Raw genomic sequence first — 15,000 nt, 5'->3', positions numbered from 1 at the left:
GGTAAGTTCAATTTTATAGTGTGAAACATGTTGGTTATTCCAGAACTGTGTGTGTTAACGAATGGAATTATGTTTTCATTAGCCTTTTCCTTAGGTGCCTGTAGTTGGTGATGTTTAGTTTCATCGCCTTTTTAATTCCCTCATTAATTAATCCTTAGGGGTAGTTCTGCATTGCGAGGAAGCCTTTGAGTTCATTGAGTCAGATTTCACATATTTTGGGGTCAGTCACTATAGCACAGATGAGTCTTGCCATGCTGTATAGGATGTTTCTTATTTCTTTACCACCCACAAGAGGCTAAACACAGGACAGACAAACGGATTAAGTCGATTATATCGACCCCAGTGCGTAACTAGTACTTATTTAATCGACCCCGAAAGGATGAAAGGCAAAGTCGACCTCAGCGGAATTTGAACTCAGAATGTAACGGCGGATGAAATACGGCTACGCATTTCGCCGATGTGCTAACGTTTCTGCCAGCTCACCGCCTTACAGGATGTTTCTTTTGATGTGTGATGGATGGCAAGAGTAGAAATTTGAATATTGGTGTGTGTCAGTTTTTTTGTAAAATATGTCTGTTGTAACTGTGGAGTTCTGTATTTTTATGTGGATATCGAGGAATGGTAGTTCATTGCAACAGGATTCTGTCATGAATTTGATGGATGAGTGAAGTGTGTTCAGTATATTGTTAAATATATTTAGATCTTCATTCAATTTGTCCCAGAAGATGAAGCAATCATCAAGGAAGTGTTTCCATTTTTTAATGATATATTTCTTGTACTCCTGATCAAAAGTTTTTCCACTTCCTCATAAAGTTTTCTCCCAAGTATCCCATACCTAAGTTTGCATATGAGGGTGCAAACCGCATACTGATAGCCATGCCCTTTATCTGTTGGTTAGTTTTATTGTCGAATCTAAAGGTATTTTCTTCTAGTACTAGGTGTGTGGCCTTGGTGATGAAGTGAGTCTTGAAGCATTCATTTATCCATTCTCTCTGTTTCTCTACCCAATGTTTGATTGCTTCCAGGCCTAAAGTGTGAGGTATATCAGTGTAGAGATTGATAACATCAAAACTTTCGAGTATAGTGCCTTCTGCCTCAGTGGGAGGGATGTTTTAAATGGAATCTATGCCATCCCGTACATAACTGGGTATTAGAGGGCACAAAAGTTTTAGGAGTATATCTAAAAAATGACTTTGTTGTTGCGTTGGTGCTTGAGGTCCAGCTTCCATGCTTTTTTCACCAATCAGGATATATGGGATATTTTATCATAAATCGTAGGTTGCGTCAGTTATGATAATGCTTATTATTCATATTGTAGTTCCTGTGTTGTCCCTATTTTATTTGTCTTTCTTCCCATGTATTCATCCATCTAGGGTACATATTATTACAGGTTGATGGTTGTCTATATGTTATTTGTCTTTCATGTTTTTCTTTTCCTTTGTATTTATCCATCTATGGTGTTTGAAATTATGGGTTGATGGTTGTCTTCTATATTTCATGTGTTGGCCATTTGCAGTGTTATGTATTGTAGAATATGGGTTTCTAGTGAGTACTTGGGGTGAGATGGAGGTAATTTTTGTGTATGTTCTTGGGTAATTAGGGGTTTGATACCTTAATCCAGTTCCACAGGGGTTGGTGTCTATGTTTGTTTTCAATTTCATTGTATTTCTTTTTCTGTGGTTTCGTTTTCATAATGGATTTATCTCCTAGGTTTTTTCCATAGTTAATGAACCACTCTTGTTTTCCCCACATTTTTATGGCTTTTTCTTCTTCCTGCTTCTTTCTATAGTTTTTGCAGTTTTTCATGACATTGATTGTCTCTCTACTAAGCTATTTCAGCAAATATAACTGCATCAGTATTTTTTACTTTCTCTTTGTGTCTTATTTTTCATGATTTTATATTCTAAATATAACTCAGAGGAGAAAAAGAAAGAGGAAAAGAGAAAGAAAAGGGGAAGAGAAAAGGAAAGCAAAATGATTTTCAGTGATGACCAAACAGAACCTGTTTTTTTTTTTTTTGAAGAGGTCACTTTCCTTAAACCCATTCTAATACAATAGTAAAGGACTAAATAAATAAATAGATGGTGAATAGGAAGGGGGATACCCCTTCTTTCTCTCTCTCCCTCTACCTATCTGTCTGACCATCCATCCATCCATCTATCTCCATTGTCATGGAGCCTCAGCCAAAAAAACAAAAACAATGTTCCCTTCTAAACAAAACTCCCCAAAAAATCTGTTTTATATAAATGAACAAAACTGTTTGTACATTCACAAAATTTTATTTGACAAGTTCCAGAAACAATGAAAGCCCTAATAATGAAGAAATAAAAAGATTTATTTTTCCAAGATTGTGATGACTTTTATTCTCAATATGTATATATATATATATACATACATACATGTATATATTATTATATATAATATGTATATATATATATATAATATATATATATATATAATATATATATATATATATATATATATATATATATATATATACATACATATATATATATATATATATATATAATATATATATATATATATATATATATATATATTATAATTTTTAATCCAAACGGGAAACAAAAAACAACAACAATGGAACAATTACAGTATTATTATTAATAGGCGCTCAGGAAATGGAAGCAGGGAGGTATGACGTTTCGAGCGGAGCTCTTCGTCGGAACAATAAAGAAGGAAGAGAAAGGAAAGAAAGATCCCAGAGCGGGCAACAGGGAAAGAGAAAAAAGACGACTGGTGTTTTACGAGTTGCACATGGTGAAAGGCGGATTTTTACGATAACAAGAGCAAAGTGGGTTTTAAAGGCAAAAGAGTGGAGACAAGGTTGGTAACGCACAGATGTGTGTGTATGTGTGAGTGTGTGCGTGTGCGTGTGTATTGTGTGTGTGTGAGGCGAGATGAAAAAACAAAAAATATATGTGTGTGTTAGTGTGTGCGTCTGTGTGTAGGCGTGTGAGGTAGGGCGAGACTATGGTCAGCTTAGCAGACAAGGTCAGTAGTAAGAAAAAGAAGGAAGGAGGAAGGAGGGAGGGGAAGGGGTGGGGGCGTATGTAGCGTGCCAGCGTGTGTTGAGTAGTAGTGTGTGTGTGTGTGTCCAGTGTCGTGGTGGTATTAATGGCGAGTAGATTGAATGTGTGTAAGAGTAATGTATATATTTAAGCAAGTGTGTATATGTGTGCGCGTGTGTGTAACGAAAAAGGGGGGGTTAAGGAAAAAGGACTCCAGCTGAGGGGAAGATGGAAGAGTGGTCCCGCGGAGACGGCGTGGGAAACCCAACCACACAGCGACGGTCCCAGGAACGGCGGGAGGTCTCGTCGGGTCCAAGAGCGAGGTGCATGCGGCGCGTATGCGTGCGCGAACCGGCGCAAGCGCGTGTGTGCGCGCGCCTGCGGTATGCGCGTAAGTATGTATGTGTGTGGATGTGTGAGTGTGTCTGTGTGTATGTCTGGTGGCAGTGTGTCCGATGAATGTATGTGAGTATGTGTGTATGTATGTGTGTGCATAGATGTATGTCCGTGTGTGTGTGTGTATGTGTGTGAGTGTGTATGTCTGTACGTGTGGGTGTGGGGAAGTGTGTGTATGTGCATGTGTGTGCGCGTACATACAGGTGTGTGAGTGAGTGTGTGTGTGTGTATGTATGTGTGAGTGTGTATGTATGTGTGTGTAGGATGCATGTATGTGTATGGGTGTATGTATGCGTGTGTGTATGTATGTATGTGTACGTGCGTGTGTGTGTGTGTATGCGTGTAGGTGTGCGCGTGTGCATGCATGCATGCATGTGCGTATGTGTGTGTGTGTGTGCATGTGTGTGGGTATATATGTATGTGCGTATATGTGTGTATGCATGTGTGTGTATGTAGGTGTGTAGGCGTGTGTGTATAGGTGTATGTATGTAAGTATGTATGGGTGTGTCCGTGTATGTGTGTGTATGTATGTGTGTGTATGTAGGTGTGTGGGCGTGTGTATATGTGTGTGTTATGTAGGTGTGTATATATGTGTGTGTCTGGTGTGTCCGTGCATGTTTGTTGTTGTGTGTGTATGCATGTGTATGTAGGTTGTGTGTACGTGTGTAATGTATGTGTGTATGCGTGCGTGTGTGTATGTAGGTGCGTGTGTATGTGTGTGGGAGTGTAGTGTGTGTGTGCGTGTGCGTGTTTTATGTTGGTGTGTGCGTATGTGAGTGTGAGTGTATGGGTGTTTGTCATGCATGTGTGTGCGCTGCAGGTGAGTGTGTGTGTAAGTATGTGTGTGTTATGTTTTGTGAGTGTGTATGTGTGTATGTTTGTGTGTATGTATGTGCGTATAGGAGTATGTGGTATGTGTATGTATGTATATGGGTGTATGTATGTATGTGTGTGGTGTGTGCATGTGTATAAGTATATGTGTATGTGTGTATGTTGTGTGTGTATGTATGTGGTGTATGATATGTGTGTAGGCGTGTGTGTGTAGATGTATGTATGTAATGTGTGTGTTTTGTGTGTGTGTGTATGTAGATGTGTGTGTCTGAGTGAGGGTATGGCTGTGTAGGTGTGTGTGTGTATGAATGTAAGTGTGTGTGTATAACAAGTGTAATGTATGTGTGTAGGTGTGTGTGTGTGTGTGGTATGTGTACGTGTGCGTGTTGTGTGTGTGTGTGGTGAGTGTGAGTGTATGGGTGTATGTCTGTGTGTGTGTATGTCTGAAGTAGTTATGTATGTGTATGTATGTATGTGTGTGTGTGTGCAGGTATGTGTGTGTATGTGTGTGTGTGAGTAGGTGTGCGTGTATGTATGTGGGGTAGGGATGCATGCGAGTGTGTGGGTATGTATGCATACATACGCACGCGCACATCCGAAGCAAGCCCACACACACGAAGCGCGCTCACGCACACAACGCACAAGCAGTACAAACGCAAGCCCAAGGGGCGACCGAGCCCCCAGGGTGCGCCAAGGCGCGCGAGCGCAAAGGCCCTCGAACGCCCCGCTACGCTGGAACCGAGGATCCATCAGCCAAAACCGAAAGCAGAAAAGAGGGGGGGCTGCCTGGATGCAAAAAGGTGTATGTGTGTGTGCATTCAGTGTAAGGGTGTGTGCATGTGTGGGTATGTATGTATGTATGTGCCTACATGTATGTTTGATGTGTGTGTATGTGTGTATGGTGCGTCTGTGTGTGTGTGTGTGTGGTGTATGTATGTATGTGTGTGTGCGTATGTATGTATGTGTGTGTGTATGTGCATGTTGGTTTGTATGTTAGTGTGGTGCTAGTAATGTCTGTAAGTGTGTGTGATTAAATGTGTGAATGTATGTACGTAGATGGTCTACGTATGTGTGTGTGTGAACAGGCGTGTGGGAGGTAGGTGGGTGTGTGTGTGTGGGAGGTAGGTGGGTGGGTGCGTGTGGGAGGTGGGTGGGTGGGTGGGTGTGGGTGGTGTGTCCAAAAAAAAAAAAAAAACGGATCTCAAGAGGGGGGGGCTGTGTTAAGTCCGTGTGGGGTGGTAGTTTGTAGGGTGAAGATGTAGCGTTGCTCCAAGTGGAGCCTGGAAAGTGGGCGACCATGGTGGGGGGCGAGACCAAACACTGAGATGTCATCTAGGGAATGGCCGGCCGAGCGGAAGTGGCGTGCGACGGGATAAAGAGAGTGTAGGCGAACGTCCCTCAAGTGTTCAGTGAAACGGTCGGACAACCGCGTCCCGTCTGTCCTACATACAGCATCCCGCATAGGTTGCATTTAATGCAGTAAATAAGGCCAGACGAGGTGCACGTAAAAGAGTGCCTAATGCGTACAGTGTGCAGGTTGGAGCCGGTGACAGCGTGGTTGTTGGTGATGAAGGGGCAAGTGTTGCAGCGGGATCTAGAGCAAGGGAATGATCCGTGTGGGGCTGAGGGGGAAGGAGAGAGGGTGCTGTGGACCAGGAGGTCACGCAGATTGCGGGCTCGTTTGAAAGAGGACAGGGGTAGGTTAGGGAAAATGGGGCGGGTGGTGGGATCAAGCTGGAGGCGACGGAAGGCACGTAGTATCTTGCGACGAAGGGGTAGGGTAGAGGGGTGGAAAAGGAGGGGGAAGGGGGTGCGGTTGGGGGGTGGGCGGGGGAAGGAGACGGGGCGGTAGTGCGGTCGATGCGACGGGCGCGGGTGAGGGCATCAGAGAGGAGTATGGGTGGGTAACCTCGGAGTCTGAACATGCGGGCCAGCTATTGAGATTGGGTCTCGAAATCCTGGTCGCGGCTGCACAAACGTCGGAGGCGGAGGAACTGGGAGTAGGGGATGGCTTCGTTTTGGTGTGGAAGGGGTGGAGAAGAAAGTTGAGATAGAGGTGGGAATCCGTAGGTTTAAAAAAGGCGGTGTGGTGAGAGAGCTGGAGGGGTGATCGATGCGGAGAGAGATGTCAAGGAAGTTGACAGAGGTGTTGGAGATGGTGGAGGTGAATTGAAGAGAGGGGTGAAAGTTGGAAAGGAAAGAGATGAATTGGCAGAGAAGTTCACGGGAAAGGGAGGTGGCACCTACGCAGTCGTCGATATAGCGACCGTATAGTTCGGGGGTCGGCCCAGAGAACTGGGAGAACACTTGGCCTCAATGTAGCCAGAAAGAGATTGGCGAAATTGGGGCCCATCCTAGTTCCCATCGCGACCCGGACACCTGTTGGTACGTTTCCCCCGGCGAACGTGAAGCAATTGAGGGTGAGGACGAGCTCAGCCAAACGGAGAAGGGTGGGGTGCTGGGGGTGGTGTCGGGACGACGGTCGAGGAAGTGTTGGAGGGCTAGGAGACCCGTCATTGTGGGGAATCACTGTGTACAGGGATTTTACCTAAAAGTGAAGAGGAGGTGTGAGGGGCTGGAAGGGAAGGAAAGGAATTGAAGAGACGGAGGGCGTGGTTGGTGTCGTGTATGTGGGATGGGAGGGCTGCGACTAGGGGACAGGATGCGGTCGAGGTATAGGGAGATGAGTTCATGTGGGGCAATTACAGCAGAGACTATGGGACGGCCAGGATTAGAGGGTTTATGGATCTTGGAGGAAGTAGATGGTGGAGGTGCGGGGTGTGCGGACGATGAGGTTGGGCGGTGAGGGGGAGAGCGGGAGGAGGAGATGAGGTCGTGGATGGTGGAGGACACTCGCTGTTGGTAGGAGAGGTGGGATCGGGAGGGGAGGAGGCGATAGAAGAGTGGATTTTGAAGCTGGTTGAGCGCTTCCTCCCTGTATAGGTCCGCGCGCCACACTACCACTGCCCCGCCTTTGTCCGCCGGTTTGATGACAATGTCATCACGACGGCGGAGGTGGCGAAGGGCAATGGATTCGGCCCGATGAGGTTGGCTCGGCGGGGTTCTTGGTTCAAAGTTGAAACGGTTGACCAAAGCGTTGCAGTCATGTACAAACGAATCTAGGCTACTGAAAAGGCCTGGGGGCGGCGTCCAGATGGATGGACGACGCCCCAGCTCCAAAGGCATCCTGATTGTTGTGACGCTGCGGGGACGCGTGGTATGTATGCGCGAAGTTTGAGGCGGCGCAGGAACAGGTTGACGTCCGCCCGAGTCTCGAACTCATCACAGTGGGCGCGTGAGTGGCGTGAAGCGGAGACCTTACTGGAGGAGGGAGATGTTATATATATATATATATATATATATATATATATATATATACATACATATATATATATATATAGAATATATGTAATCTATATGTATATATAATATAATATATATATATATACATACATACTATATAATTATTATATATATATATGTATATATATATATATATATGTATGTGTATACATATATATTTTTCACTCCCAGAGTGTTAAACTAATACATCTGTTTGTTGTCTACACCACTTGTTTTCGCCTTTTTTTTATTTTTGTGAATTCTCCCTATATATATGTGTGTGTGTGTGTGTGTATAACTCCTCATAACTTTAGGCGGGTGGGATTTTCAGAAAACATTTGCAAATTTGTGTTCTACACATGGGAATTCATATGATTATGAAAACAAAATTATCTTTCCAAACCCCTCCCCACTCATAAATCCTAAAAGTTTCGCTCTTTTTCAAGTTTTTCTTTTTTAATTGGTGTTTCAATTATGGACAGCCCAAATATTTTGCTTAAATCCCAGCAATGAACCACCCTTGGGTGCATCAGCATTCCATTAAATGGGTTTATAAGAAGAAAAATATTGAAAAGCATTAATACATGTCAAATTGACAAAAATAACGAAGAAAGTGTCAGGTGGTCTTGAGATGTGCTAAAAATAACAGCTAAATCGCCCTTAAATCATACACAATTATTTATTTACTTGTTTATTTTGCTGGATCGTATGAATTCCCGTGTGTTGAATGAAAATTCACAATAATTTTCTGAAATTTCCAAAAACATAAAAAAGTTATGAGTTGGTTATATGGGGTGTTTAAACCAGAATTCAGCCAAATATGATACCCTAGAGCAGTGCTTTTCAAACTTTTTGCTGGAGCGGAACCCCAAGGAAACATTCCACTGGTTCGAGGAACCCCTGTACAATAATTTAATAGTCTTATGCACACATATCTGCACAGGAGAATTAAAAATTACTGCCGATTTTAACAGTTTTGTAACTTCTTGCGGAACCCCTGGACTGTACTGGCGGAACCCTGGTTGAAAACCACTGCCCTAGAGGCTACATCTGGAAAAAGGAATTCCCACATATATTTTAAAGTTAACCTCTTCACAATTTTAAGTTACATCTTACATATTCCATGTAGCTAGGTTTTCCTATCTTTTATTTCCATTCACAATTGAGATGTTTAAATAGGTCAACTGAAAATATGTGAAGTGTATCCTGGACTTTTTCCTTTTTATTTGTCGTTAATGTCAGCGCTGTTGTAGTGACAGCATACAATCAGCAAACTGTATTCACTGATCTTTGTTAGCGGTGTGTCTCCCTTCCCTCTCATATGTCTACATCAGTGCTCTGCAACCTTTTATCACTTGCAGTACACTTATATTCTTTTCAAAATTTGATGGCATACCTGAACTGAAAACATAACTAAAAGTATGGGGGAAAAATTACATTCAGGTTATACTGTGGTACACCTAGCATCGGCTTGTGGCACACCAGTGGGCTGCGACATACTGCTTGAAGGACAATTAACAGCAACGGTACTTTTTTTTATCTTTTACTTGTTTCAATCATTTGACTACGGTCATGCTGGGGCACTGCCTTAAAGGATTTTTAGTTGAATGAATCAACCCCAGTATTTATTTTTCTTTTTAAACCAGCTACTTACTCTATCAGTCTCTTTTGCTGAACTGCTATGTTACAGGGGCGTTAACACACCAACACCAGTTGTCAAGCAGTGGTGGGACAAAAAAAAAATATATGTATATATATATATATATATGTATATATTTCTTTACTACCCACAAGGGGCTAAACACAGAGGGGACAAACAAGGACAAACAAAGCGATTAAGTTGATAACATCGACCCCAGTGCGTAACTGGTACTTAATTTATCAACCCCTTGGCAGAATTTGAACTCGGAACATAACAACAGACGAAATACGGCTATGCATTTTGCCTGGCATGCTAACATTTCTGCCACCACTCCTATATATATATATATATATATATATATATATATATATATATATATATATATATATAATATATATATATATATAATATATATATATATAATATATATATTATATATATATATATATACATATATCTATTATAATTATATATATATATACCAACATATATATTATATATAACATATATTATAATATAATATATATATATATATATATATATTATATATTTACACATATATTTTATATATATTACAAACCATTATATATATATATTATAATATATATATACATATATATATATATATATATATATATATGTATGTATATGTATATATTATAGTTGGTTAGGCCAGCTTAAGGCATTACCCTTGATTTCTCACTCATAAGGGGTTAGCCTTACGGCATATCTTGAGACCCCAAACAGTGCTGGCCTGAGAAACGATCCTATATATATTTCTTTACTACCCACAAGGGGCTACACACATAGGGGACAAACAAATGGATTAAGTCGATTACATTGACCCCAGTGCGTAACTGGTACTTAATTTATCGACCCTCCGAAAGGATGAAAGGCAAAGTCGACCTTGGCGGAATTTGAACCCAGAATGTAACGGCAGACGAAATACAGCATGCTAACGTTTCTGCCAGCTCGCCACCAATATATATATATATTTATATTTATTTTTTCATGTGTATATGTATGTATGTGTATATGTGTATATATATATGATGGGCTTTTTTCAGTTTCCATTTACCAAATCCACTCACAAAGCTTTGATCGGTTGCCCAGGGTGCCATGCAATGGGACTGAACCTAGAGCCATATGGTTGTGAAGCAAACTTACCATACACCCACACCTGAGCTATGATACTTTCTATTTCTGTATTTTGTGGTGACACTATCACTGTTTGGTGAAAATTGATGAAATGGATCCATCTTACACACCCATGAAACTTTTAGCCAAATGAAATTTGCCAGCACCTTACCAGCAGCTGATAGTAGAGCAATACCTCTGTAGTTACCACACACCATTGTGGCTCCTGTTCCTTTATAGAGAGGAAGAATAATTGCATCCTTCCAGTCCTTAGGCATTGCAACATCCCTCCAGACTACACTAATAAGTTCATGAAGGGACTGTATGATGTAATCATCACCAAATAGCAAGATCTCACCACAAGGGTGCCTACCAAGATTCAATTTACTTATTGCTGCCATTACCTCATCTATTGGGGGCATGGAATTTAAGGAGCCAATGATAGGTCTTTGTGGTACAGTATCAATCACTGTTTCATCCACAACTGACTCATTGCTCAGGAGTTCAGAGAAGTGTTCAATCCAGCGACCTGCGATATCTGTTGATTTAGTAAATAGAGTTGAAGACTCCTTGGAAAGCAAAGGAGCTGTTGCAGAGCTCTTAGGCCCATAAACTTGTTTTATAAGATGGTAAAGCTTCTTGTTGTCATTTGCATCAGCAGCAGCTTCAACATCATAAGCAAGATCCTCCCACCAAGTGTTCTGCATCTTCCTGAGAGATCGCTGCAGTAGTAACTTTACATTGCGATAGTGGGCAAGTGCTAGATTTTGCTGTACAGCTGAAAGTCCTCTGTGCACCAATACATTGTGGGCATGGCACTTTACAGCCAATAGTCGCTGAACTTCAGCATCATTTTCATCAAACCAGTCTCTGTGTTTGGTAGTAGCATATCCCAGTGTTTCAGCAGCACATCAAAGAACCTGGTCTCAAAAATCTTCCCATATTGCATTGGTGTCTGAGCAGCTCCATTTGGAGAGGGCACTGCTCCCCTGAAGACGGACAGGTTCTAGAAAAAGTGAACCAAAAATTGCCTGTCTTTCTATATCTGGTCAGTTTAGCCCGACTGACGGATGTCCACCTGTGCTCAAAAAAACAAAGAGACTTTTTTTTACAAAATCTGGATGGAACTTGAACATTTCATGTGGAATGTGTGCACTTTGTTTGATAACAGAGTGATTGTACGCCTCAAAGATGCACTGCTGCACTGTTGCTCATGAGTTGGAACTGCTATAACACTGATATAGCTGTACTTTCAGAGACTCGTATAGAAGGTGATGGTCAGCTTGAGGAAGTAGGAGGTGGATACGCCTTTTTTTGGAAGGGGAGGCTGAAGGAAGGGGGTGCAGAGGGCAGGTGCTGCTTTGCAGTTCGATCTGATATCCTTAAGAAGTGGGAGGGGGTTCCTGTTCCTACAAATGAACGTCTAATGACTCTACAATTTCACCTGAAAGGCGGGCAGTTTGCTACTCTAATAAGTACCTATGCACCTACTTTGACTAGCTGTGATGAAGCTAAAACTATCTTTTATACCCAGATAAGAGCTATACATAGGAAAATCACCAATTCTGATAACATCATTCTAATGGGAGATTTAAATGCCAGGGTTAGAACAGACTGGCAAACATTCTTCTCTAGGAAGTTTTGGTGTAGGGAAAATGAATAGCAATGGTCTCATGTTGCTGGAGCTTTGCAATGGACATGGACTTTACATCGCAAGCACCCATTTTATGCACCGTGTTGAGGAAAGAGTTTCAGACTCACACTTGTGGATGATGACATAATCCAGCAAGTGCCAAACATCCGCAAGTGTGAGTCTGATGCTCTTTCCTCAACATGGCATCATATACCTTGTGGACATTCAGACACCAAAGAATGCTGACTGGCCCTCTTCTCCACTTCTCTCTAATCATCATCTGGAACTTTGCTCTCACCAGACTGTGGTCTGTCCAACATTCTGATCCATAAAAAAACTTGACATTACAAATGTCATAGATGACATAATCCAGCAAGTGCCAAATTTTAGACCTTGGATGCATCCACGTTGTTGTGTGATCACCTTTGTGCATAAAATGGGTGCTTGCAATGTAAAGTCCATGTTCATCGCAAAGCTCCAGCAACATGAGACCATTGCTATTCATTTTCCCTACACCAAAACTTCCTAGAGAAGAATGTTTGTCAGTCTGTTCTAACCCTGGCATTTAAATCTCCCATTAGAATGATTTTATCAGAATTGGTGATTTTCCTATGTATAGCTCTTATCTGGGTATAAAAGATAGTTTTAGCTTCATCACAGCTAGTCAAAGTAGGTGCATAGGTACTTATTAGAGTAGCAAACTGCCCGCCTTTCAGGTGAAATTGTAGAGTCATTAGACGTTCATTTGTAGGAACAGGAACCCCCTCCCACTTCTTAAGGATATCAGATCGAACTGCAAAGCCAGCACCTGCCTCTCTGCACCCTTCCTTCAGCCTCCCCTTCCAAAAAAGGCGTATCCACCTCCTACTTCCTCAAGCTGACCATCACCTTCTATACGAGTCTCTGAAAGTACAGCTATATCAGTGTTATAGCAGTTCAACTCATGAGCAACAAGTGCAGTGCATCTTTGAGGCGTACAATCACTCTTGTTATCCAACAAAGTGCACACATTCCAACATGAAATGTTCAAGTTCCATCCAGATTTTGTAAAAAAAAAAGTCTCTTTGTTTTTTTGAGCACAGGTGGACATCCGTCAGTCACACTAAACTGACCAGATATAGAAAGACAGGCAATTTTTGGTTCACTTTTTCTAGAACCTCCCCGTCTTCCAGGGGAGCAGTGCCCTCTCCAAATGGAGCTGCTCAGACACCCATGCAGCAACCGAATCCTATCGCTGTCTTGAGCGACAAGGAGACGACTTTATATCTAGCATGGGTCGTCTATGTGCAGGTTGCTGCCTACATGCTTCTAACCTGTCAGGTCTGCATGCTTTGCCACCTTCCCATCACCACAGGACTTCCAGATAAAAATAAAATATATACTAAAAATCAAGATGCATATATACTGATGAATCAGAGCTGATAGAAAATGGTAAATGGTAAAAACAAGATAATTGATTGAGGATGGAGTTGGGAGGTAGTGAGGTGTTTAACAAGTTTTATTAAGGGCCACTATTCAAATGGAACCTGTTGGTTCCATTTGAATAGTTAACCTTCGGTGGAAAATATAATGGTCAGATGTCTTTTTTCAAATTCTCTTATGGCTGAATCAACTATTCTAACTGCATAAAGAGAAACTTCAGTAATTTTCTATGCTAAAGATGAGTCTAGGTGTGTGTCTGAGGAGGAGGTGTTAATGAAGTGTAAGATACTTGCGTTTTGATGAAGTGGATGATAGCAGAGTGAGAGAGCGAAAAACAAACAAAAAAAAAAACATAAGGTTAGACTTGGAATATTTGTTGATAGAAATGTATTTTTATATATTTATATCTTGTTTTTACCATTCACCATTTTCTTTCAGCTCTGATTCATCAACACTCTTTCACTCTCACACTTATTATTAACAAACCCTACACCCACCCCTGACATACCCAAATCTTTTATACATAGAATCACACAGTACAACACAACCTGAAGATCAGTTTGATAACCGCCACCAATGAATGTGAGAAAGTTCTCCAGAAAAGTTAACAAGGAATCTTTAAAAAATCTCACCACCAAAGTTAACAAAGAACTTACTAGATCTACAAACCAAACTATAAAATTATGTTTAATTCAATTAGATAACCTTTTGTATGTAAAAATAATTAAGTATAAACTTTTGGGTTGTCATTATAGTTGAGGTAGGGGTACACTAAACCGGTGGTTCTCATCCAGGTTTCATATAGGATGTTCTTGTCAAAACTTATGTGCAATAAATTACTTTTACTTCTACAATATACAAAATAGTCATTTAATTAATTATTCTTTCACAATTTCTAATAATACTTAATTATATAGATAGAGTAGGATTCTTTTTCATATCCAATGAAGGGCTATAGAGGCCCAGTAGAGTAAAATAGGAATCAAAAAGGTCCATAGGTAAAAAAAATTGTTGAGAAACACTGCATTAAACCTTTATTACATTCATAACAGAGTAATAAAAGGTGAAATTAAAATTAGCATCTTGAAAGTCATTTCTTTAGTCTCAGTATTTAATTAAAATAAAATACAAATAACTTCATGTGTCATTATTTATGACTTCTATAATATTACCCTTTGCTAGTTCTAAAGCAACATCACTTACTTTAATTTGTATACGAAATACGCCTATCATTTTCACAAAAGCCAATAATTTCAAAGTAGTTGTAAAGTGATTAACGTCTCTGAGATAAAGTGTTGAGTTACCTCCCATTTCCTGCATTTGTTCTAGGTCCATATGTTCTGGGTGCAAATCACACAAAGGTCTAATTTATCTTTTATTCATTTGGAGGCCAACAAAATAAATCAGCAGTCAAGTACTGGTATCGATAATATCGACTAACCACCATCTTCCAGCAAATTGCTTTGGAGTTAAGTTTGTCGATGCCATCGACCTGTGTACTTAATGGGTAAATATTGAACGTTGAATTACTAAGGGAGGTGACTCTTACCAACAATTATCTGTAA

At 40.9% G+C, this 15,000-nt stretch overlaps 1 long non-coding RNA gene across 1 annotated transcript in view; it reads left to right on the top strand.

Moving 5' to 3' along the window:
- LOC118767114 overlaps positions 1 to 15,000 on the top strand; it is a 34,925-nt gene that overhangs the window by 2,137 nt on the left and 17,788 nt on the right. The gene's annotated exons all lie outside the window — the stretch shown is intronic.

Source organism: Octopus sinensis, linkage group LG19 (assembly GCF_006345805.1).
Source record: "Octopus sinensis linkage group LG19, ASM634580v1, whole genome shotgun sequence".
Classification (NCBI taxonomy): Eukaryota; Metazoa; Mollusca; class Cephalopoda; order Octopoda; family Octopodidae; genus Octopus; species Octopus sinensis.
Note: the sequence above shows the minus strand (reverse complement) of the source record. Positions and strands in the feature narration are given on the sequence as shown.